We start from the raw sequence: 24,648 nt of genomic DNA, 5'->3' as shown, positions 1-24,648 counted from the left end.
AACACCAGTGTAATGGTTTACAGGGGTAAGTAATGCAGATACAGGGAGCAGAATATTCTCATGTTTGCAGGACCAGCCCATTCTCTCCCTGGAGGAAGACTGACCAGGAAAGCCAATCATAACCAGAACGTTGTTTGCTGAGCATGGAGTCAGAACAAGGACAAATATGTAGCTTGGGAGAGCCCAAGGCTTCCATCTCATTGTAGAGATGGACTCTCCAAGGCCCTAGAACACCCCAAATCCACCTGGACGCACATAACAATTCAATCATTTGGAAAATATTTCTTGAGGGCATATCATGTGCTATAATCTGTCAGCCTTGGTGATAAAATGGCATGTTCAGGGGACAGAAAGAAGTCCATATGGCTGGAACACACTGAGATGGAAAAAGAGGAGTGGGGGAGGGGAGAGGCAGGTGGAGGGAGGGCGTGCATGACTCTTAGGCCCAAGGAACTGGGTTTGAAATTTATCCTAAGGAAAAGGGGAGCCCACTGAACTTGATTTGTATTTCAGTAAATTGAAGGGAAAGCAGGCAGTTCCATTGGGACACTATTTAAACAATCAAAAAACACTGGTTCACCCTGGGGAGGAAGCCGTGGACAGGTTTGAGATCGATCTGGGGGAAGAACTGGCATGACTCACTGAGAGATTGGGTGTGGGCTGAAGAGCAGAGAGAGAAGGAAGGAACGACTTGGGTCTCCGACTTGAACCACAGGTACAAGGTGGTGCTGTTGCTCTAGATGAGAAATGTGGGGTCTCCAGGGCACCTCCCTGACCTGCGTTCTCAACTTATTGAGAAATAAAAATAAGAAGTGGCCGATGGAGGTCAAAAATGTCACTTTGATGGGGGACCATCAGAGAACTGTGCACCCTGGGGTAGAGTGCTCCTGAGAGAAGGAGGAGGATGGGTACCACTCTGAGTTCCTCCCAGATAAGGGAGCCGCCCCCCTGGAGGGACTGACAAGACAGGAGGTGCCTGAGCAGTGGGGCTCCCCCACCCAGAGGGAGGCTCTGGAAGTGGGGAGGAAGTGCCCACCCCACCCACTACCAACAAGGAAGATGGAGTGAAACTGGGTGGGGAGGTGAGTCTGAGATGCCGGCCAGACATCCAATCAGAGCCCTCCCTCGAGGACACAGTTAAGTTGGGGCTGGAGGAGGCATCTGGGAAGGACTGGCAAATCTGGACTCATGCACACATGATGCTGTTCCAAGCTGTGACATCAAGTGAGATCCCTGGGGTAGAAGTGCAGAGGGACAGCAGAAGGGACCAGGCTGTTGGAGGAGGCCTGGGGACGGGGAGATGGGGGCTCCCCATCTTCTGTTCCCTTCCAAGCAAAGAAGCCCCATTGGCATATGCTCCCCCTGGCCTTTCTCTGCTCCTCCCTCACTCCTCCCCAGGGCACAAAGTACCTCATTTGTGGGTTTGGGAGGAGGAATGATGTGTATTTACAGCTGTAGCTGTCCCAGAAAGCATGCACTCTGCTCTGCTCCCCAGGCGGCCAGTCTCACCAGGGCCCTGCCCTGCAAGGGATGCCTCCAGTACCTAACACAGCCAAGGGGCTCCGGGGAGGGGAATCTGCCTAATTCTGGGGCTCACACCCAGGAAGCTTACGTGCCTGCAGCCACCAGCCACACCCTCCAGTGGCCAGCGTGTCACGTCTATAACAAAGACAGCAGCCTCATTCATTCCTGTCTAATTTCTCAGTATTCAGAGCTCAGGCACAGAGGGGTTTGCTATTTATTGGGCCAATGTGAACCCCAACCCAAGCCCTGGTGAAAAGCCACACTGACGGGCCCAGAGACAATCCTATGTCCGTGTTTCTGTGGGGACACCTGCCCATGCCTTGAAGCACCAGCTGTCACGCTCAGCTGGAATTTGGGGTAATTATTAAGGGGACCAGGCAGACATTTCTTCAGGAAGTGTCTTCAGAAACTCACAACAAAGGAATACTGTCAACAGGCTTCTAAGTGGATTGGGACAGTACTTAAGAAAGGTCTTCAGACGTTCCCGAAGGGAATGCAGCCTTCCACTGGAAGTGCTGGTTACAAATAATTGTTATATTCAGTAGCCTGGTTGGAATTACCCTACATACTTGGAAATAATAAAAACTTTGCTTCATTTTAAAGAAAAGCACATTCCACACTAAAATTTTATGAATGCCCCTATCCCTGCCCTCCATTAAGTAGTTCAAGTTGGTGATGTTGACCATGCACCCTATTTTTATTATAACGTAAATACATATGGGTGCACAGGCAAATCATTCTCTGCTTCATGAAGGAATCCACCTTGGGACAAACCTGGTGTCATCCCAGCTCATTTACACCCTGATGCTTTTTGATCAGAACTTCATGCAGTGAAGTCATCACCTGCAATCCCTTTCCCGGAAATAAGCATCCGATGGACTAACCCTTCAGTTCCCTCATTCTAGAACATTCTCTCACCTTCTTGTGGGCTGGCCTTTCCTCCTCAGCTCCCTCATGAGCGACTTCTCAGAAGTTTTGCCTTTTACTTCTCCTGCATTTCCAGCAACACCTGACGTTGTTTGATAGATGGTTAGTACCCAGCCTTGATTTTTATTAGTATTATCTCTGGAGGAGTCTAGAAAGAAGCAGTTTAGAGCCTGGACTCTGCAGCCAGAACCTGGGGTCAGAACGCTTGGTCTCACACCTGCCAGCTGGATGTCCTCCAGAAAGTTGATCAAATTCTCTGTGCCACAGTTTCCCCTTTTATAACAGAGCAAGAGTAATAGTACCTATTATCACAGAAATATTATTGGAAACCTAAGAAGATAGATAGATCTCCATATATCTATACATGCACATATGTGTGTGTCAGAATACTGTCCACGTCCTAATCCTTGCAGCCCGTGGATATGTGACCTCGCAGGGCAAGAAGGGACTTTGCAGATATGAAGCTAAGGATCCTGAGACAAGAGACTGTCCTCAGTTATCCAGGTGGCCCAATGGCATCACAAGGATGGAGGGAGCAGGAGCAGCCAGAGAAGGAGATGTGATGATAGAAGCAGATCAGAGACAGAGAGTGAGAGAGAGAGATTTGAGGAGGCTGTGCTGCTGACTTGGATGACCAAGGAAGGGGCCACGAGCCAAGGAAGTCGGGCAACCTCTAAAAACTGGGAAAGCCGAGGAATCATTTTGTCTCTTCGTGCCTGCAGAAGCAGTCCTGCCGCTAGGACATCTGACCTCTAGAACTATAAGATAATTTGTATTGTTTGAAGCATATATTAGTACACACACAGAACCTGGCACGGAGCCTGGACGCACCAAGCAGCCACCACAAAGGTCGTGGAGCCACCTGAGCACGAAGCAGGCATGTGACTCCCGGGACAGCAAGCACCACCGCGGCCTGGATCTGCTGGACAGAGCAGCTGATGGGGAGCCGGAGGGGCTGAGCTTCCCGAGGAGACTAACGTCACAGCCAGCGGTGTGAGTAGGCACGTGCCGACGGAACAGTCTCCAAACCCCCTTCCCACAGGTCACCTAAGGAGGGCTCTAAGCTGTGCGGCTGAGGCAACACTTCAAGTTCAGTTCTGGGGTCTGGGTCGTCCGCCATGAGCACCACACAGGGCATGTTTTCCACCCATTTGGGAAAGGGGGGGGCTTCCACTCTCAGTGCAGAGGTCTGAGTTTGCTGCATTAGCACGTGCTGGGGGTTCAGTCTGTAAATAGGAATTCTCTCTCTCTCTCTCCCTCTCTCTCCCTCTCTCTCTCTCACTCTCTCTCACTCTCTCTCTCTCCCTCTCTCTCCCTCCCTCTCTTTCCCTCTCTCTCTCTCCCTCTCTCTCACTCTCTCTCACTCTCTCTCTCTCCCTCTCTCTCCCTCCCTCTCTTTCCCTCTCTCTCTCTCCCTCTCTCTCTCTCCCTCTCTCTCTCTCTCTCTCCCTCTCTCTCTCTCCCTCTCTCTCTCTTACTCTCTCTCTCTCTCTCCCCCTCTCTCTCTCTCTGTCTCCCCCCATACACCCCATTCTCTTCCTCACCTCCCACCTCATCCCCCTGCAAAGACCCCTCCCTTGGGCCGTGTATGCTCCTCTGTACCCATCTCCATGCTCATCTATTCATAAACAGGAGCATCACAGGCATGTAAACATGCACTTATAAATTTTAGCTGGTTTCACTAAAATGGGATCATATTTGTGCATTTCTCTTTGGTGGACAGAATATCTAGGGCTGTTATACGTGAGGGGCAGGGGCGACCACTGTGGTTCTGGGGAAAAAGGAGAGGAGGATGGTGACTGGCCCCGTGAGGGTGACCATGACAGTGGGGTGACAATGCTGAATGTGACGGCATCCCCAAAGGGGTGGCATGGAAGGGACATTTAGAAAATCCTGGTTTGGTGTAAGAAGGAGGAAGAAAAAGGGGGAGGGGGGAAGGAAAAATAGAAACTGAGCCAAAATCCCCCATCACCGTTATGAATCGGTGCTGTTTGCAGTGGCAGAGACAGAGGTGTCCACGGCTCTTGAAGTGAAAAAGGGGTGAACAGCCACAAAATTCACTCCAACAAGACGGACCCAACCCTACAAAGCCCAGCCCAGAGCCCCTCTGAAATCGCCATCAGGGAGTCGCATGCCCAGAAAGGACGGGTTTCACTGTCACATCCTCGTGTTCCATTTCACATCCTCCCTCTGTAAGCACCACTTTCACACAGTGTTGGGAAGTCAGATAGAGAAAGACAAATACCATATGATGTCACTTTTATGTGGAATCTAAAAAAATGATACAAATGAACTTATTTACAAAACAGAAATAGACTCAGACACAGAAAACTAACTATGGGTACAAAAAGAGAAAGGTGGGAGTGGGGGAGGGATAAATTGGGAATTGGGTATTAACAGATAATCAACAAGGACCTATTGTATAGCACAGGGAACTATACTCAATATCTTATAATAAACCATAATGGAAAAGAATGTGAAAATATATATATATATATATATATATGTATATATATATATATAACTGAATCACATTGCTGTACACCTGAAACTAGCACAACATTGTAAATCAACTATACATCAATTTTAAAAAAAAAAAGAAAAGGACATACATGGGAGGGAGGCGCCAATAGACGGGACATGGAAGTGGGTGTGTCAATTTGAGGGGGAGGGAGTCAGTTGCTCTTATGTCATCAATTTAGTTGTTCCTTTGACCAGCAAATTCCACCAGCAGAATTTTGGACGCATTTACTTTATCCCTTAAAAAAAATCGCAGAGACACATTTCCTGGCCCTGGCCACATGTCCTTCCCTGTTAGTTAGGAAAATAGAAGAGTTTCCCGCGCCAAGCCCATCCAGCCCAGGAATTGGTCTCCAAAATTGGTGCCCCGGGATGATTTGAATAGGGATCGTCTTTCAATTAATTAACAGATTTCTCACTTGAGGCCAGTAGGTTGAACTATCAGCATTTGTAGAACAGGAAATTGCAGAAGGCAGCTCTCTGGGCCCTTGGCTCTCCAGTGGGGTCCCATAAGTGGAGATAAACTAGCAGTTGCCCCACAGGCCCTGAACTCAGCATTCCAGCTGGGACTACTGCTCAAGGCTTTGGCAGGGCTGCTGCGTGACGTGCCTCCGGAGCGGGTGGGCTGGAGGAGGGGCAGCCCCAGTGGGTGCCGGGTACAAACAGAGCAGCAACTGCCCTGATCCCAGAAAATCCATGCTGGAGGACATCCCACTGCACCTCGCTGAGCCCAGGGGCCTGCGTCAGTCAGTTCAGGCTGCCAAAACCAAGCACCACAGGCCGGGGCCCGGAAACAACAGAAATCTATTTTCTCCTAGTTCTGGAGGCTGCAAGTCCAAGATCAAGGTGTTGGCAGGGTTGGTGTCCTCAGAGAGCTCCCTCCTTGGTGTATAGGTAGTGCTCTTCTCACTGTGTCCTTACATGGCCTTTCCCCTGTTCCAGCATCCCTGGTGTCCCTCTTATAAGGACACTAGTCAGATTGGATTGGGGGCCAATGGAGTCATTTTACTGGGTCGGCCTAAAAGTTCGTTCGGATTTTTCTGTAAGATGTTACGAACTTTTTGGCCAACCCAATAACTTAATCGCCTCTTTAAAGATTCCATCTCCAAATACAGTCACATTCTGAGGTCCTAGGGTTTGGGACTTCAACATATATATTTGGGGAATAGGATTCAGCCCACGACAGGCCCCACCAGAATGGTCTAGCTCTGCACCCAGCATGGGAACCCATCAGCTTCCTTCCTCTCACAACCCATCAGTAGCTACTGCTTGACATGCTTTCTCTCCCCCTTGTTATCTTTCAGAAGAAAGAAGAAAATAGGAACTGACAGGAAAATTTAGCAAAGCTTCCATCACCTGGGAGCCAGCCAGCAACATTCTTGAGTTACCTGGGAATGGTTTACCCCATCCTGCTTTGGGGAAGAGAGAGGCAGCAGAGAAGAAAAGCCAACTCCAGCCAAAGGGCTTGTTTGAAAAGGGAAATTGCTCAGAGGATGTGTCCTGGGGCCAGAAGAGAAGCAGCCTGAATCCCCAAGACCTTCCACAGGGCCCCTCAGGAAGAAGATGCCACGTCCAGAATGAGGACCTGACCACTGCCGCCACCCCAGACTCCATCGCCATCCTACAGTGGGTCCTCCCTCTCAAGGCAAGGAGGGGAAACCATGACTCAGTGATTTTCCACCATGAAACTGTATTGAGGAGGTGTGCCTCTCCCCCAGTGAACCCCGAGGTGACCAGAAAATTAATGAGGCAGAATCCCCAGTTCCCTGGAATTCCAGGGACCAGAGGCCAAACTCTATGTGATGAGGGATAATTAGAGGCCCAGGGATTAGCTGTGTCTATTGATTCGGCTCCCAGGAGAACCTTTGATTTTGTGCTTGCGTTCTCCTCCTGACTCGGGCCCTAGCCTTTGTCTAACTCACTGCATCTCTCCCAGAGTGAAGCCAAGGATTAGTTAATATTTGCAGATAGAAAGGACTCCCTCCAGAATAAACATGAACACAATTACGCCTGGGTCTCCAGCCAGCCTGAGATCCAATTGCAAAGCCTGCTCACCCTTTTGGACGGACGTGGAATAAAGAGAAGGCAGCATCACTTGGGGACTCCGGCTCCACCTCTGAAGCCAGGGCTCAGAGCCTCCTCCACCCGGAGGGAGAATGCACATCCGTTCTGGAGTCGGCCCTCCGGTGAATGAGGGGCACACAAGCCGGGCAAACTTGCTTCAAAGCTCCCCCCGGCAAAGGTGAGACCACCAGGGAAAATGTCACCATGAGCATAGTTCTGCCAGGACGGGGACCCTCGTGGGCAACCCAGAGAGGAAGGGGAGACCTCTGGGCTCGGGGCAGGAAAGCTCCTGCTTGATGCACCGATGCTCAGACCTGTGTTGCCAGCCCCGAGCCATGGAGCCCAAGGAAAAGCAGAGAAGGCACTGTGAGTAAGTGGGTTTCATTCCTTCGTTCACCCGGCAAACATGAGGCCCACGCCTAACATCGGCGGGCCCGGGGCAAGGGAACAAACGAAGGCCCAGGCATAAATCAGACTAGCCAGCGTGAAGGAAGCGGGGTCTGACCTCCTGCCTTAACTTCCCGATGGCCCTGAAGGCCAGGCTCCAACTGAGACCCCCCACTCCTTGGGGTTAAGCAGCAGAGCACACAGGGAGACCCAGGAGAGCTGGTCCTGCCCTGGCTCAGGGCTTTAGAGCCAGAAATTCTGGGGACCCGGGTACCTGAGGGTGAGCTAAGCTGGGGAGAGGGCGGGGAGGACACACAGACTCCTGACTCGGCCGGAGGAGGTCAGGAGGTCAGAAGGGCCTCCCCAGTCTGTGGCTGGACACGGCACTGGGCCCGGCAGGCACGCGGGTATCCCTGAGTTGCCCGGCTGATGGCCTCTTAGCCAAGATGTGGCAGAGGGACGTAGAAGCAGCTGTCTCAACTCCCCACAGCAAACCCTTTGGGTACAAAGTGAGATGTAAACAAATTAATAATGAGAACAATGAAAATAGCACCACCACGTTTCCTTGATTCTAAGACATTTTTCCACCTCTCTTTTTAGCTTGTCTGGAATTGGGATACGTTTTATAATCAGGATGAATGCCGAATGTAATGGGGTTTCACGCCCTCTCCCGGGATGTTGTTGTTAATTCAGTGGAGCCCCCTACAGTCAGGGGCATCTTAGAATCGGGGCTTTCAGGGATCATGATGGAGCCCTTTTCTGGCCCTGGCTCTGTAGGGTGGAGATCCTCCCTGGGAATGTGAGGGCCAGAGGTGTCAGGTGGGGGCCACTTCGGGGCTGTAAAGGACCTGAGGATCTGTGGGTGAGGGAAGCAGACTGGAGGGCCAGGCTAGTGTCCCCCTCCTCCTTTGGGTCCAGAAGACGTCTTACCTGAAGCAGCAGCACCTGCGAGAGATGGGGAACCTGGGTACCTGGGTTTCCATGCCAAACTTACCTCCCACTGGGCGTGTGATGGAGCCACCCAGGTCCCCAAGGCTGTGAGTTTGGTCCTATTTCACCTACATGTATACCATGGATGTGGGGTAGGGGGGAGTGGGGCCTGGGCTCAGTTCACTCAGCATCTCTTCTCCCCTGGAGCTGACAAGCTGTCTCACTCAGGTAAGCAAGTTCTGCTTCCCTCTGAGCAGTAAATATTCCACAAAGAGAAGGAGTTCATTTCCTCAGAAGCAGGCGGGAGCCATGGCTCACCTTCCAAATAAGTAACTGATTATCTCACTTGCAAATTCAATTTACTGCCTGAAACCAGCCTTTCCTGATGAGTCCTGACAAGTCCAATGGTCTCGGGAGAATCTGTCAAAAGGAAAGTCCTCCCAGGGCTGGTGGATTCCAGGCGAACCCAGGTGTGGGGGGAACAGGGGAGAGTGGCCACCTGCTCCACACCCTTCTGGGACCCGCCAACCATGAACCCCCAACCCAGGGATCCCCCATCTCAGGAAAGCAGTGGATCCCCCAAATGCCTTCATCTATGTTCAGCTTTCTGCTCAAAGGCCTAGGCTGCAGGTGAGAGCATCACTGGGGGCCCCACAAGTGAGGGATGGTCCAGGGAACTTCTGACTCAGCTTGGCTCCTCCAAGCCAGTGGGCAGCGAAGGTTGCAGTCTGGGCTGAGGTTTGGACATGACGGGTCACTCTGGGTGGTCTTCTAAAGCCAGGGACCAGGAGACATGGGTAACAGGGCCAGCTTCATCCCCTAACAGGGATGGGTGTTGTGAGGCTGCCAGGAAGCAAGGACTCTCTCCATTCATAAACTCACCCACTGATTCACGACCGTCTCCCGGGTCCTATGCCAAGTCCCCTGGACACCGAAAGAATGACCATTCCTTGTCCTTGAGGGGGGCCATACATTCATTCATTTATTCACTTCCCAGATATTTATTTTAAGCCTGTAACAATGACTCTGGAACTTTGTGCAGCTCTAGTTTGGGATGAGGACTCAGTCCCCACCTCTTGAAAAATTCATAATTCAAAACTATCTGTAAAAAAACAAAAACTAAAAGAAAAGAATAATTACCTAAGCCCCTCCATCATTCATAATTCCTGTTAATGTTTATGTTTTGAGGCTTTGGAAACCTAAAGAACTTTAGCTTCCTGTAACAGCATGACATGAATGGGCCTTGCACTAGTTACATGAAAAATTAAACATGTATATGGTTCTCAAATTTAAAGGCAGGATTTCCTTCTATTAAATTAACCAGAGACTTAGAGATCTATTTGGTTATATGTTAAAAAAGAGAATTCCAATTTTCAAACACGTTCCAATTAAGAAACCTTTCAGCAGTCAAGATTTTTATCATTTTTACATGTTTCCAGAAAGGTACAATATTTGTCACGTATCCTTGGAATGAAGAAAACAGACTGAAATGTTCATTGTTTTTCTGACTACGAAATAAAAAAGAAGTCACAAAAAAAAAAAAAAGCCACAATCCAAGGCAGAGTGAGAGGAGGGTCCCAAACGGGCTATAAAAGGTGAATTTTCAAACCACATAGCCCAGGACCCCTCAGAATTTGCTCAAGGATTCCAAAAGTGATTTTACAAAATTTCACTGTAATTATATTTGAACTATTTTTAGATGTAATAAAAAATCAGCACATTCACCAAGGTGTTAAATGGAAAGTTTCACACCTCAGGGACCAGCAGCCCGTTTCCCGGCTGACAGGTTACCTCCTTCCTGGGGAGGACTTGGAGCAAAGTCTCGACCGCCCTCCCTGTGGCTGCATCATTGATTAGGTGTGTCATTGACTAGGGAGGCTGCAGGTGTGATGTATTTGGGAAATTAGTCCACACCGGCAGCACCCACATGTGGGCTTCGGTTAATGCCGGGTGGGGGTCAGGCTCAGGGTGCAGGGCTCAGTCTCATTACAGCTAATAACCAGGGGCATGGGATGCAGGGGTTGCTGCCACTCTGGAGATGGTTAAATTCTTCCTTAAAACCTGAAGCCTTCCTCTCCAACTTTGGTCTTGAAAATAACTGTAAATCTGTCTTTCAAGACTCAGTGCCAGTTTAATTGAAGAGAATCTTGAGACTGCAAGGTGGACTTGAAAAAAATTGTTCTTTTTTATAACTACATTCCTGGGAGAATCAAGACTTTCCTGTCAAGGTCCAACTGAGAAGCCTCTGAAATAAGTTGGATGCTGGACCACCTTCCATAACCCCCAATTTCACATGTCCCAGGCATCAGTATAGCTTCATTGTTCAGATTTGATAAGTAAATGTGATGAATCTGAACTATTAAGATCAATTGATACCAATAAAAAACTGATTTCATCTTTTATTTACTTTTTCTTATTTTTGTTATGAAAACTTTCAAACACACAGCAAAGTACAGGGAAGAGTAAGATGGACACACACATACCCACAAAACTGGATTTAACCCCTGGGGCATTTGATCACCATGACAGCAGGAACTCTGTGTGTTGTGTCCACTGGCAGATCCCCAGCAGTTTAAGTGCACAATGAGTTTGTTGAATGAGTGAATAATTTTAACCACTATTACCATTTTATGAAGGAAAATGGGGTAATGTTTACAACCATGGCTGCTAGCACCATGGGTTCAGATCCTGCCTCTGCCACACATAAGCTGTGTGACCTGGGGCAAATCCTGAACCTCTCTGTGCCTTGCATCCATGGGCCCATCGTTGACCATCTTCGCCTGAATCGATTATTCCACTAGGGATTGAAAAATGGTCCTTTTCCAGCTCTAACAATCCTTCCACATTTATTAGCTAAGATTCTTCTCTTAAGAACTGTCACCAGGGCTAAATAATTCTTATAGGGAAGGAAAGATACATATTTATTTCCTTTTAATTGCTAGTTTTTAGAGTAAGAATTTTGTGCTTCCAATGGCTGCCAATACATTGTCCACCTCCCTCTCTCGTTCTCTCCCTCTACCTATACTTACATCTCTCCTCTATCTCTTTCTCTGACACTCTTGTTTTGTCTTATTCTGCTTTCTCTCTTTGGAATATCATTATAAACTTATGGGTTTCTTTTAAACATATTCCCTGTGATGTAATCACTATTTTTTAGGCTCAAATAGTCCCATTTTCAACAATGGGAGCCCTGTCCTGTTGGCTCTTCTGTTGTTTGACAGAACACCTACAGTCTTTGATAGCTGCCTAGCTTTGGGCCACAACCAGCTGTTCTAGGGCAGGCTCATTTGTATATTTCCTGCCCCAGACCAGGAATCAGACAATTTTTTCCAGAGCCTTGGTTCCTATTCATGAGGAATGAAGTATAGAGACCATAAATTGATTGCTAAAGATGCTTTTTGCTTCTGGGCAATTTTAGTGGACAGCAACAGCACTTGCATTTTTTAAAAAACAAAGATCATAAGATCATACTGATATTTCCAATTCAAACTTACCATTATATGGATTTTATTTAATCCTTTGATTTCATAATGGTGTCTCTTTTTTTTTTTTTTTTTTATAATGAAACTCTCTAGGAGTTAAGCCAGCATTTTATTTATTTGTTTATTTTTGTCTGTGTTGGGTCGTCGTTTCTGTGCGAGGGCTTTTCTCTAGTTGCGGCAAGCGGGGCCACTCTTCATCGCGGTGCGCGGGCCTTGCACCGTCGCGGCCTCTCTTGTTGCGGGGCACAGGCTCCAGACACGCAGGCTCAGTAGCTGTGGCTCACGGGCCCAGTTGCTCCGCGGCATATGGGATCCTCCCAGACCAGGGCGCGAACCCACGTCCCCTGCATTGGCAGGCAGACTCTCAACCACTGCGCCACCAGGGAAGCCCCGGTGTCTCTTTTTTTAAGCTGAAAATCTTGGGCCTTAACAATATAAACATAATTCATGAACTTGCTTCATTTTCCTATATACTTTTTAAAGACTAATACCAATATTACTAAAAATAATGACTTCCAAAATGAAATTTAATATTTTTTGCAGCCCTACTGTACCTTGAGTATATCAGTGTATCAATTAAGGATGTACAATCACAGTACTGTATTCTAAAGCAACACTAAATAATTCTTTTCACTGTGTTGTTTTTTTTCCCAGCTCTATTGAGACATAATTGGTATTATAAGTTTAAGGTGTACACTTTGATTTGATACCCTTATATACTGTAAAATGATTACCACCGTAGTGTCACCTAATACCTCCATCATATCACATAACTATCATTTCTTTTCCTGGAGTACATTTAAGGTCTACTCTCTTAGCAACTTGCAAGTCTACACTACAGTGTAATTAAATATGTATTAATAATTACTAACTAATAGTACATGCTGTACTATATAGTTCTTTCACTTTTTTCCAATTTACATTTCTCTTGGGATTTTAAATTTTATTTCCTTATTTATAAATTTAATTTTATAAATTATACCAAAGTAGAAACCTAGACCAAGATAAATTCAGAAAAATATCACTTCCATCCTGTCACTTCCTCTGTCTTCTATCTGTCCTTTGAGAGGTAATCATTTGTATTAGTTTTATTCAAAAATTATCTGACTGTGGACTTCCCTGGTGGCACAGTGGTTAAGAATCCGCCTGCCCATGCAGGGGACACGGGTTCGAGTCTTGGTCCGGGAAGCTCCCACATGCCACGGAGCAACTAAGCCCGTGCATCAAAACTACTGAGCCTGCACTCTAGAGCCTGCGAGCCACAACTCTGAAACCTGCGCTCCTAGAGCCCATGCTCTGCAACAAGAGAAGCCACCTCAATGAGAAGCTCCCGCACCGCAATGAAGAGTAGCCCCCGCTCGCCACAACCGGAGAAAGCTCACGCACAGCAATGAAGCCGCAACTAGAGAAAGCCTGTGCGCAGCAACGAAGACTCAATGCAGCCAAAAATAAATAAACTTATTTTTTTTTAATTATCAAACTGTGTATACAGATTTACACCTTGATTTTTTTCCATTTAACAATTTATCCTGGATATCATTTCATATCTGCAAATAGATATCCCTCTCATTTATTTTAATTAAGGAAAAATTTAAGTTCCGTATTTTGCACAGATCTTAAGCATAAAATTCAAAGACTTCTGACAAATATATATGCTAATGTTACCAACATCTGAATCAAGATATACATTTTAAAAATATATCAATCAAGATTAATATTTATATACATCATCTTAGAAAGTTATCTTGTGCCCCTTCAAGTCAATCCCCATCATCACTCCAACAGGCAACCAGAAGTATACTTTCTATCACCAGATAATTTTTGCCAGATGTTAAATTTCATACAAAATAGAATCAGCACGGAGTCTTGTTCAGTATAATATTTTTGAGATTCAAATATGTTGTTACATGTATTCGTAGTTTATTTTTTATTTCTGAGAAGTATTCCAATGTGTGGATATACTACAGTTTGTCCGTTCACTTATTGATGGATATTTGAACTGTTTCCAATTTGGGGTTAGTGTAAATGAAACTGTTACTGACATTCTTATATGCATCTTTTGTGAACATGTGTTTTCATTTCTCTTGGGTGAATACCAAGACTGGAATTACTGTATCATATAGCAAGTTTATATCTAACTTTTTGATAAACTGCCAAAATGTTTTCAAAAGTATCTGTACCATTTTGCACTCCTACAATTAATGTGTGAGAGTTCCAGTTCTACATCCACATCAGCACTTGGTATTGGCAGATTTTGCTTTTCCTTTTTAACCATTTTAAAAGGTATGTAGTGGTATCTCATTGTGGTTTTAAATGGCATTTCTAATAATAACTAGTGATGCTGAATCTTTTTCATGTGCTTGTTTTCTTTCTACATATATTCTTTGATGTATCTGTCAGATTTTTTGCCCATTTTTAATTGAGTTGTTTGGTTTGTTTCTATCGAGTTTGAGAATTCTCTACATATTCTGAATATAAGCCGTTCATCGGATAACTGATTTGCAAATATTTTCTCCCTGTCTGTGGCTTATCTTTTATTTCTCTTAAGAAGTCTTTCTCAGAGCAGAAGTTTTCAATTTTGAAGAAGCCCAAGTTATCCTTTTTTTTTTAATTGATCACACTTTGTGTCATATTTGAAAAAACTTTGCTTAATTCAATGACACAAAACTTTCTCCTGTGTTTTCTTCTCAAACTTCATTGTCTAATATGTTAGCCACAAACTATATGTGGTTATTTAAATTTAAATTAATTAAAATTAAAGAAAATTTAAAATTCTTTGGAAAGCACAGATATGGTATGTATACCCATTGTAGATGGGTATGTTTTATTGAACAGCATTGTTCTAGAAATTTTAAAGCTTTAGATTTTACATTTAGGGATCTTAAGGAGAAAAGTATGGATTCAGGTTAGATTTGTTTATTTGTTTTTGTTTTGTTTTGTTTGTTTGTTTTTGGCACACAGATGTCCAATTGTTCCAGCATCATTTATTGAAAAGACTATCCTTTTTATATTAAATTGCCTTTGCACTTTGTCAAAATCCATTGGCCATATATATGTGGCCTATTTCTGGACTCTGTAGTCTACACTATCCTCCAACACAGATACACACTACTAAATATAAAATAGATAAACAGAGACCTTCTGTATAGCACAGGGAACTATATTCAATATCCTGTAATAACCTATAGTGAAAAAGAATCTGGAAAAGAAAAAAAAATAAAGATTATTAGATCTTGGTGAATGTACCTCTTTATAATTACGCACTGTCTCTATTCCTGAAAGCATTCCCTGTTTTGAAGTTTACTTTGTCAGGTATTAGTATAGCCATGCCAAGCTTTCTTTTTATTTGATTTTGCATGAAATATATGTTTCTATCCTTGTGCTTTTGATCTATTTATATTTGTATATTTAAAGTGGATTTCTTGTGCATAATATGTAGTTGAGTATTATATTTTTATCCTATCTGACAATCTCTGCCTTTCACTTGGAATACTTAATCATTTACATTTAATGTGATTATTGATATGGTTAAATTTAGGTCAACCATGTTATTATTTATTTGTTGTTTATCTTCTCTGTTTCTATTTACTTCTTCTAATTTCCTGCCTTCTTTTGGACTAGTTTAGTACTTTGCAGTATTTCATTTTAGTTTCTCTATTGGATTATTGGCTATATCTCTTTGTATTATTTTTTAGCATTTGATCTATGGATTATAGTATTTTTACCTAACTTATCATGGTCTACTTAGAGTTAATATTTTTGTGTCAGAGTTACTCCTCATCCTTGCCAACCCTTAGTATGGAGAGTCTTTTTAATTTTAACCAGTGTGGTTGGTGTGTAGTGACATTTCATTGTGGTTTTAGTTTTCATTTCTCTGTCTAATGATGTTGAGCATCTTCTCATGTACTTATTTGCCATTGGTATGTCATCTTTGGTAAAGTATCCGTTCAAATCTGTTGGTCATTTTTTAACTGGGTTGTTTTCCTTATTACTCTTGAGTTGTATAGATTCATTATCTATTTGGGATAGAAGAGCTTTAGCAGATACATGTTCATAATACCTTATTATCTACATAATGCTTGTAATATCTGCAGATTTGTTCCCTTTTCCTTTTTCATTCCTCATATTGGTAATATGTTTTCTCTCTTTTGTTATTGATCAGTTTTACCAGGAGTTCATAAGTTTTACTGGTCTTCTAAAATAACCTACTTATAGGTATAGAGGGAACTTACCTCAACATTACAAAGGTCATATATGACAAACCCACAGCCAACATTGTTCTCAATGGTGAAAAACTGAAACCATTTCCTCTAAGATCAGGAACAAGACAAGGTTGTCCACTCTCACCACTATTATTCAACATAGTTTTGGAAGTTTTAGCCACAGCAATCAGAGAAGAAAAAGAAATAAAAGGAATCCAAATCAGAAAAGAAGAAGTAAAGCTGTCACTGTTTGCAGATGATTCCCTATACATAGAGAATCCTAAAGATGCTACCAGAAAACTACTAGAGCTAATCAATGAATTTGGTAAAGTAGCAGGATACAAAATTAATGTACAGAAATCCCTTGCATTCTTATACACTAATGATGAAAAATCTGAAAGAGAAATTAGGGAAACACTCCCATTTACCATTGCAACAAAAAAGAATAAAATACCTAGGAATAAACCTACCTAAGGAGAAAAAAGACCTGTATGCAGAAAACTATAAGACACTGATAAAAGAAATTAAAGATGATACAAACAGATGGAGAGATGTACCATGTTCTCAGATTGGAAGAGTGAACATTGTGAAAATGACTATACTACCCAAAGCAATCTACAGATTCAGTGTAATCCCTATCAAACTACCAATGACATTTTTTCAGAGAACTAGAACAAAAAAATTTCATAATTTGTATGGAAACACAGAAGACCCTGAATAGCCAAAGCAATCTTGAGAAAGAAAAACGGAGCTGGAGGAATCAGGCTCCTGGGCTTCAGATTATACTACAAAGCTACAGTAATCAAGACAGTATGGTACTGGCACAAAAACAGAAATATAGTTCAATGGAACAGGATAGAAAGCCCGGAGATAAACCTACACACATACAGTCACCTTATTTTTGATAAAGGAGGCAAGAATATACAATGGAGAAAAGACAACCTCTTCAATAAGTGATGCTGGGAAAACTGGACAGCTACATGTAAAAGAATGGACTTTGAACACTCCCTAACACCATACACAAAAATAAACTTAAAATGGATTAAAGACCTAAATGTAAGGCCACACAATATGAAACTCTTAGAGGAAGACATAGGCAGAACACTCTATGGCATAAATCACAGCAAGATCCTTTTTTACCCACCTCCTAGAGAAATGGAAATAAAAACAAAAATAAACAAATGGGACCTAATGAAATTAAAAGCTTTTGCACAGCAAAGGAAACCATAAACGAGACAAAAAGACAACCCTCAGAATTGGAGAAAATATTTGCAAATGAAGCAACTGACAAAGGATTAATCTCCAAAATTTACAAGCAGCTCATGCAGCTCAATATCAAAAAAACAAAAAACCCAATCCAAAAATGGGCAGAAGACCTAAATAGACATTTCTCCAAAGACGATATACAGATTGGCAACAAACACATGAAAGGATGCTCAACATCACTAATCATTAGAGAAATGCAAATCAAAACTACAATGAGGTATCACCTCACACCAGTCAGAATGGCCATCATCAAAAAATCTACAAACAATAAATACTGGAGAGTGTGTAGAGAAAAGGGAACCCTCTTGCACTGTTGGTAGGAATGTAAATTGATACAGTCAATATGGAGAACAGTATGGAGGTTCCTTAAAAAACTAAAAATAGAACTACCATATGACCCAGCAATCCCACTGCTGGGCATATACCCTGAGAAAACCATAATTCAAAAAGAGTCATGTACCACAATGTTCATTGCAACTCTACTTACAATAGCCAGGACATGGAAGCAACCTATGTGTCCACTGACAGATGAATGGACAAAGAAGATGTGGCACATATATACAATGGAATATTAGCCATTAAAAGAAATGAAATTGAGTTATTTGTAGTGAGGTGAATGGACATAGAGACTGTCATACAGAGTGAAGTAAGTCAGAAAGAGAAAAATAAATACCGTATGTTAACACATATATATGGAATCCAAAAAAAAAAAAAAGGTTCTGAAGAACCTAAGGGCAGGACAGGAATAAAGACGCAGATGTAGAGAATGGACTTGAGGACACGGGGAAGGGGAAGTGTAAGCTGGGACGGAGTGAGAGAGTGGCATGGACATATATACACTACCAAATGTAAAATAGAAAGCTACTGGGAAGCAGCTGCATAGCACAGGGAGATCAGTTCAGTGCTAGAGGGGTGGGATAGGGAGGATGGGAGGGAGACGCAAGAGGGAGGAGATATGGGGATATATGTATATGTATGGCTGATTCACTTTGTTATAAAGCAGAAACTAACACACCATTGTAAAACAATTATACTCCAATAAAGATATTAAAAATAAATAAAATAACCTATTTTTGGGTTTATTGGTTTTCTCTATTGTATATTTGCTTTGTATTACATTTATGCTTTTATCTTTCTATTTCTTCTCTTCTATTTACTTTGGCTTGATTTTCTTTTTCTTGCTTCTTGAAATGAAAGCTTAAGCTATTGATTTTTCAGCATATATATAATCTACAAGTATAATGATATGTCTTCATTATCATTCAGTTTAAAATATTTTCAAATTTCCAAATTTCCATTGTGATTTCTTTTTTGAACCGCGGGTCACTTAAGTGTGTGGCTTAATTACTAAGCAGTTGGAGATTTTCTAATTATCTTTTTGTTATTGATTTCTAGCTTAATTGCACTGTGGTCAGGGAACGTACCCGGGATTTTTTCAATCCTTTGAAAATTGTTAAGGCTGCCTGTAAGAGCTCCTGTATGGTTGGCTTTGGAAATGCCCCACGTTCATTTATTCAAATGAGAAGAATGCACGTTCTGTCTTTTTTGGGTGCAGTGCTTTATAAATGTCAATTAGGTCAGTTTGATTAATTGTGTTGTTAAGATCTTCTATATCCTGACAGATTATTTTGTCTGCTTGTCCTATCAGTTCCTGAGAAATACATCTTAATGTCTCTCACTAGGATGGACATGCCTTTGTAACTTTTCCATTTTTATATTTTTCTCAGTTATGGGTCTGCCCTTGAAGTATAAATTTACAGAGTCATCCTGACCAGGAGTCCAATCTTATCTGCTTTATATACTGGAGTTCGTGAAATATTCCATTTGAAAAAAAGTTCCACGGCTGATAAAGAAAAGTGTTTGAAACTTGGCAGAGAGGGTTTCAAGAGAGGAAACATTGATAATGGAGTCTCTCCAGCCTAATAACCGAGAATAACATAAAGCACTTCGTGTCCCCAACTACCTCTCCACTGCTGCCTAAAATGCCATCTCTGGGGAAACATTCCTTTAGAAAGCCTAGGATTTTGAGCTAGAATGCTTCTTCTAGCTTCTGGAAGTGGAAATTAAAATGCAAATGAGTCACGCACTAAGTCTATCTTCTCTCTTTGTCAATTGAAATTGAGAGAGAGATGTAAGTTGTCTGGAAAGAGATGAAAATTTCCGAGGATCCAGAGCAGGGAAGGAAAAGCTGGCAAAGGCAAAGGAACATGACAAAATTACTCCATGACTACAGACTTTCAAAGAGTTGGCCATGCAGGGCGGAGGATCAAGGGTTCGCCTATATTTGGAATAATCTCCCCTATATTTGGAATAATTTGGAATAATATTCCCGCCTATCTTTGGAATAATCTCGCCTATATTTGGAATAATCTCTCGCCTATATTTGGAATAAGCTCAAACCCCAGGATATGCATCTTTGGCTCTTCATGCAGCTAAGATCTCTCTCCAAAAGAAAGGGACTTCTCTGAGCAACAGCGACCCTGACTTGGTTACTAGGGGCAGGTGACACCATGGTTCAGTGACATATATGCAGGCCAAATGAATGCTCTCTTGTGTAGAGCTGTTCCCCTGGGGCAGGGGTGGGAGCCAGGTTTGTCTTCTCATCACTGTGTCAGTGAGTTTAATTATTAATAATGTGCAGAACACCAGTCACATGCCCAGGGGCTACTGGGGAGGGACCCCACAGCTCTTGCTCTGGAAGAACATGCAATCCAGTTGGGAAGGCAATGGACTCATGAACAACCAGAGAATAAGGCAAGGTAACCCAGGGAAACTCAAGAGTAAAAGCACGTGCTATAGAAACTCAGGGATGATGGGCTTAGGGAAGACCGAAGTCATCAGGAAAGGCTTCACAAAAGGGGTATGCTTCACCGGACCCTTGGAGGATGGTCAGGACAGAGAAAGAACAAGAAGACACCATCCCAAGAAGTGGGGACAATGTAATCAGGGCAGCAGGGGAGGCTGAAACAGACTTTGTGGTCACTGGTCAAAGCAGTAAGCAGGAAAGTCTGCCAGACAGAAATCTGCAAAGGAAACCTTCTATTCTTGGATGTTCAAGGATCTCTTTCTGAGCTTTATTGAGTTATAACTCATATGAGGTACAATTTACCATTTAAATTGTACATCTCAATGGTTTTTAGTTCACTGAGTTGAGTGACCATCATCACAATTTATTTTAGAAAATTTTCATCACCCAAAAAGAAACCCCGTAGCCATGTTAGGAGTCACTCCCCATTTCCCACCAACCTCCTCAGCCCCAGGTTAGCACTAATCTGCTTGCTGTCTCTTTGGATTTGCATATTCTGAACATTTCATATAAATGGAATCTCTTATGGGATGAATTGTATCCTCTCCCCCAAATCCATATGTTGAAGTCCTAACCCCCAGTATCTCTGAATGTGATCTTATTTGGAAATAGGGCCATTGCACATGTAATTAGTTAAGATGAGGTCATATTGGGTAGGGCGGGTGCCTGATCCAATATGACTTCTATCCTTATGAAAAGGGGAAATTTATACACAGAAACAGACATGCACAGAGGGAAGATAACATGAAGACACAGAGAGAACACCATCAACAAGCCAAGGAATGCCAAAGATTGCCAGAAAACCCCTAGAAGGTAGAGGAGAAGCATGGAACAGAAGGAACCAGCCCTGCTGACACCTTGATTTCAGACTTCTGGCCTCCAAAACTGCGAGAGATTAAATTTCTGTTGTTTAAGCCCCCCTACTTTGTAATGCTTTGTTATGGCAGCCCCAAGCAACTAATTTAATATCTGGTCTTTTGTGACCCTCTTCTTTCATTCAGCATAATGTTCCCAAGGTTCATCCATGTGGTAGCAGATGTCAGCACTTCATTCCTTTTTATGGCTGAATAATATTCCATCGAATGGATACACCATGTTTTGTTTATCTATTCATAGGGTGATGGATATTTGAGTTGTTTCTACTTTGGGACAATGGGAATAATGCTCCACATATGAGTTTTTGTATGGACAGCTGCTTTTATTTCTTTCGGGTGCATATGTAGAAGTAGAATTGCTGGGTCATATTGCTATATGACCCAGCAATTCAGTAACCTTTGAGGAACTGCCAGACTGGTTTCCAAAGTGGCTACTCCATCTTACATTCCCACCAGCAAAAAATGAGGATCCCAATACCTCCACATCCTTGCCAACACTTGTTATTATCTGTCTTTTATATTGTGGCCATTCTTGTGGGTGTGAAATGCTCTTTAAGAATCTGTCCTTTGTTTTTTTCACAGCCAGGTTGCACACAGAGGGCTATGATTTTAAGATATATCGTGCTATTGACAATCCTAAGACCTATGTCCTTTCTGACCAAATACTACTTTTACCAAACTCTAAAATCCCCTCCACTCCACCTGAAAATCAACCAAGAGGATGCAGCACCAAGCGACCTTGTCAGCCCCGTGATCCCCAGGCCTGACCCTTGCAATTACGGGGTGGGTGCGGGGAGCAGCAGAGACACCACCAGCTGTGTCTCACATCCTTCCTTGCAGTTACTATAGAAACTGTCATAGCCACAAGCTCTCCCTCGCCTTCTAGATGTTAATAAACAGCCTCATTATTTTGCAGAAAGCACTTTGGAAAATCAGCAGCCCCACCATTTCATCCTGGTCCAAATTAATGAGGAAAGACTGTGGGGCTTTTTTGTTTTTTTATCGACCATGAAAAGTGGAAGAGTTATAGCCATTTGTGGACTTTGGCTGTATTTATATTTTATGTATTAGAAAGTGATTTCCACCACCATTACACATCGCTAATGCCCTCGTTACATTAACGGTATAGACCAGGAATATTTTTTGCCCATCAAACCACCAAATAAATTGTGGTGAAAGATATGACGAAGGATAATGTTTAATGGTCAGCTGGGCTGTGATGCTGGGGGAAAGAGAAATCTGTTTCTCAGCCAAATGTCACTAAGAAGAGGAGATCTAGCAGTTTCTCTGTAAGGAGGGAGTTGGTTAAGGATGGGGAGCCTTACAGGGGGAGCTTTCAGTCTGGGCCAACCCAGAGTTCGCCATTAGTGAGCCAGAAATCATGGTAGAAGTCCATCTGCCCTAAATATCAGAGAGTCCCTCTGTAAGCAGAGCAGATGAAAGAGAGAGAGGAGGCCCTGCTCTGGAGTCTTGCACTCAGCTGCCCCTCTGCTGGGTCACTGTGGGGACTGAATAGCACACATGTGAAGCTCCTGGCGCATAGTGGGTGCCAAGCAAACCAGCAGTCCCCTACGGCAGGCAGGATGTCACAGGCCCAGAGAGTGGTCCCAGGGAGAAGAGTTACAGGCAGAAGCTGGCAAGCTCTTACCACAAGAGGTGAAGGAGAAAGAAAGGATAGGAGAACCAAGAACTGGTATGGTGTGAAACCATCAGTGGAAACACAGCATGGCCGAGGTCAGGGGCGCAAGCTCTGGGACCCAGACCACCTGGTTCTAATCACAGCTCCACCATGTGCTGTGCTGCCTCTCTGGCCCCTAACCTGGCTTGTCTCCGTGTCAGCATCTAAAAAGCATCTTAAAAAACTAAAAATAGAGCTACCATATGATCCTGCAATCCCACTCCTGGGCATATATCTGGAGAAAAACATGGACCAAAAGGATACATGCATGCCAATGTTCATTGCAGCACTGTTTACAATAGCCAAGACAAGGAAGCAACCTAAATGTCCATCGACAGAGGAATGGATAAAGAAGATGTGGTACATATGTACCATGGAATATTACTAAGCCATAAAAAGAACAAAATAATGCCATTTGCAGCAACACGGGTAGACCTAGAGATTGTCATACTGAGTGAAGAAAGTCAGACAGAGAAAGAGAAATATCATATGATATCACTTATATGCAGAATCTAAAAAGAAATGATACAAATGAACTTATTTACAAAACAGAAGCAGACTCACCCACTTAGAGAATGAACATCTGGTTACCAGGGAGGAAGCGCGGGGGGAAGGGGTAGTTAGGGAGTTAGGGATGGACATGTGCACACGGCTATATTTAAAATGGATAACCAACGAGAACCTACTGTACAGCACAGGGAACTCTGCTCAATATTATGCAACAACCTAAATGGGAAAATAGTTTGAAAAAGAATAGATACATGTATATGTATCACTGAATCACTTTGCTGTACATCTGAAACTAACACAACCTTGTTAATCAACTATACTCCCATATAAAATAAAAAGTTAAAAAAAGTGAAGGTTATTGTGAGGACTAAAAGAAAAGGTGTATGTGCAGGGTTGGCACATAATAAATGCTTAGACGTTTAATAAATGTTAAGTGATAGTGTTCGCGGTAACAGCAGGAGCCGTGGGACAAAGGTGGTTTTCAAGGCCAGAGAAAAATGGGCCAGGAACCAACAGCCCTCCGCAGCCTCTGGAAGGCTGCCATGAAAATGTCACTGATGGCTTTTCTGCGGCCCTGGGGACACTGGGCATGGCGGCAGGCTGTGTTCCTTCTGTGGGCATTGGTTCCAGAGCTGGAAGTATCCTGTGTGAGAAAGCCTTCCTTTGCTTTATCTCCAGCTTACCTGTCGCAAGCTCTCGTGCTCCTAAGCCTGGACCCTAAGATTTGGAGGACAAATTACTTTCCTGCCCTGCCAGCCCGGTGTGTGTCTTGCCTGAAAATTCTCCCATGTTTTCATGGAATGTTAAACAACTGCTTCCACATATATTCCCTCTTGGAGTCTCACAGAGGTGGATGGGTTTGCACAGGTAGAGTCTGGGAGACCAGCTCAGGGACACGTTCTGGAGAAAATAATGACCACAGGGAATCAAAGAAAGGAGAGGGTGACGGAAGGAGGAAGCTGATTCCAGAGGAAACAAAGGCTAGAAGAGCCAGGACTTGGGAAACCATGAGACGTAGCAGGGAGCAAAAGAGAAGATTCCAGAAAGATTCCAAATTCCAGCCTGGGGTCCATTCACGGAGACAGGGGTGGGGTTGGGGGACAGAAGGGCTCTAGGCAGACAGAGATGGAGGTGTTGGCAGGAAATCGCAGGAGTGAGGACAGATTCTGTGGCATCAGCTCTCAGGACAGGACGGGCCACCAGGATGATTTGGGGTGCACCATTGGAGGGGTGGGGGCTCGCCCTGCATGCTTAAGGTGAGGAGCCCATGGAGGAGACCGACCAGCGAGAGAGGGTTGGCGTCACAGGTCGGGAGAGTCAAGCTTTGCAGGTGGCAGTGATCCCGGAACACCAAATACGAGGGAAAGGAGCATTTTTCCACTGGATTTGGGAGCAGTAGAGGGTAATTTGTGTCTCCACCTAAGAGTGAATGGGGGCTGAGCATGTGAGCAGTCTGACCACATGGGGGGAGGAACGT

This window comes from Eubalaena glacialis, chromosome 3 (assembly GCF_028564815.1).
Source record: "Eubalaena glacialis isolate mEubGla1 chromosome 3, mEubGla1.1.hap2.+ XY, whole genome shotgun sequence".
Lineage (NCBI taxonomy): Eukaryota > Metazoa > Chordata > Mammalia > Artiodactyla > Balaenidae > Eubalaena > Eubalaena glacialis.
This window is presented reverse-complemented; position numbering follows the sequence as displayed.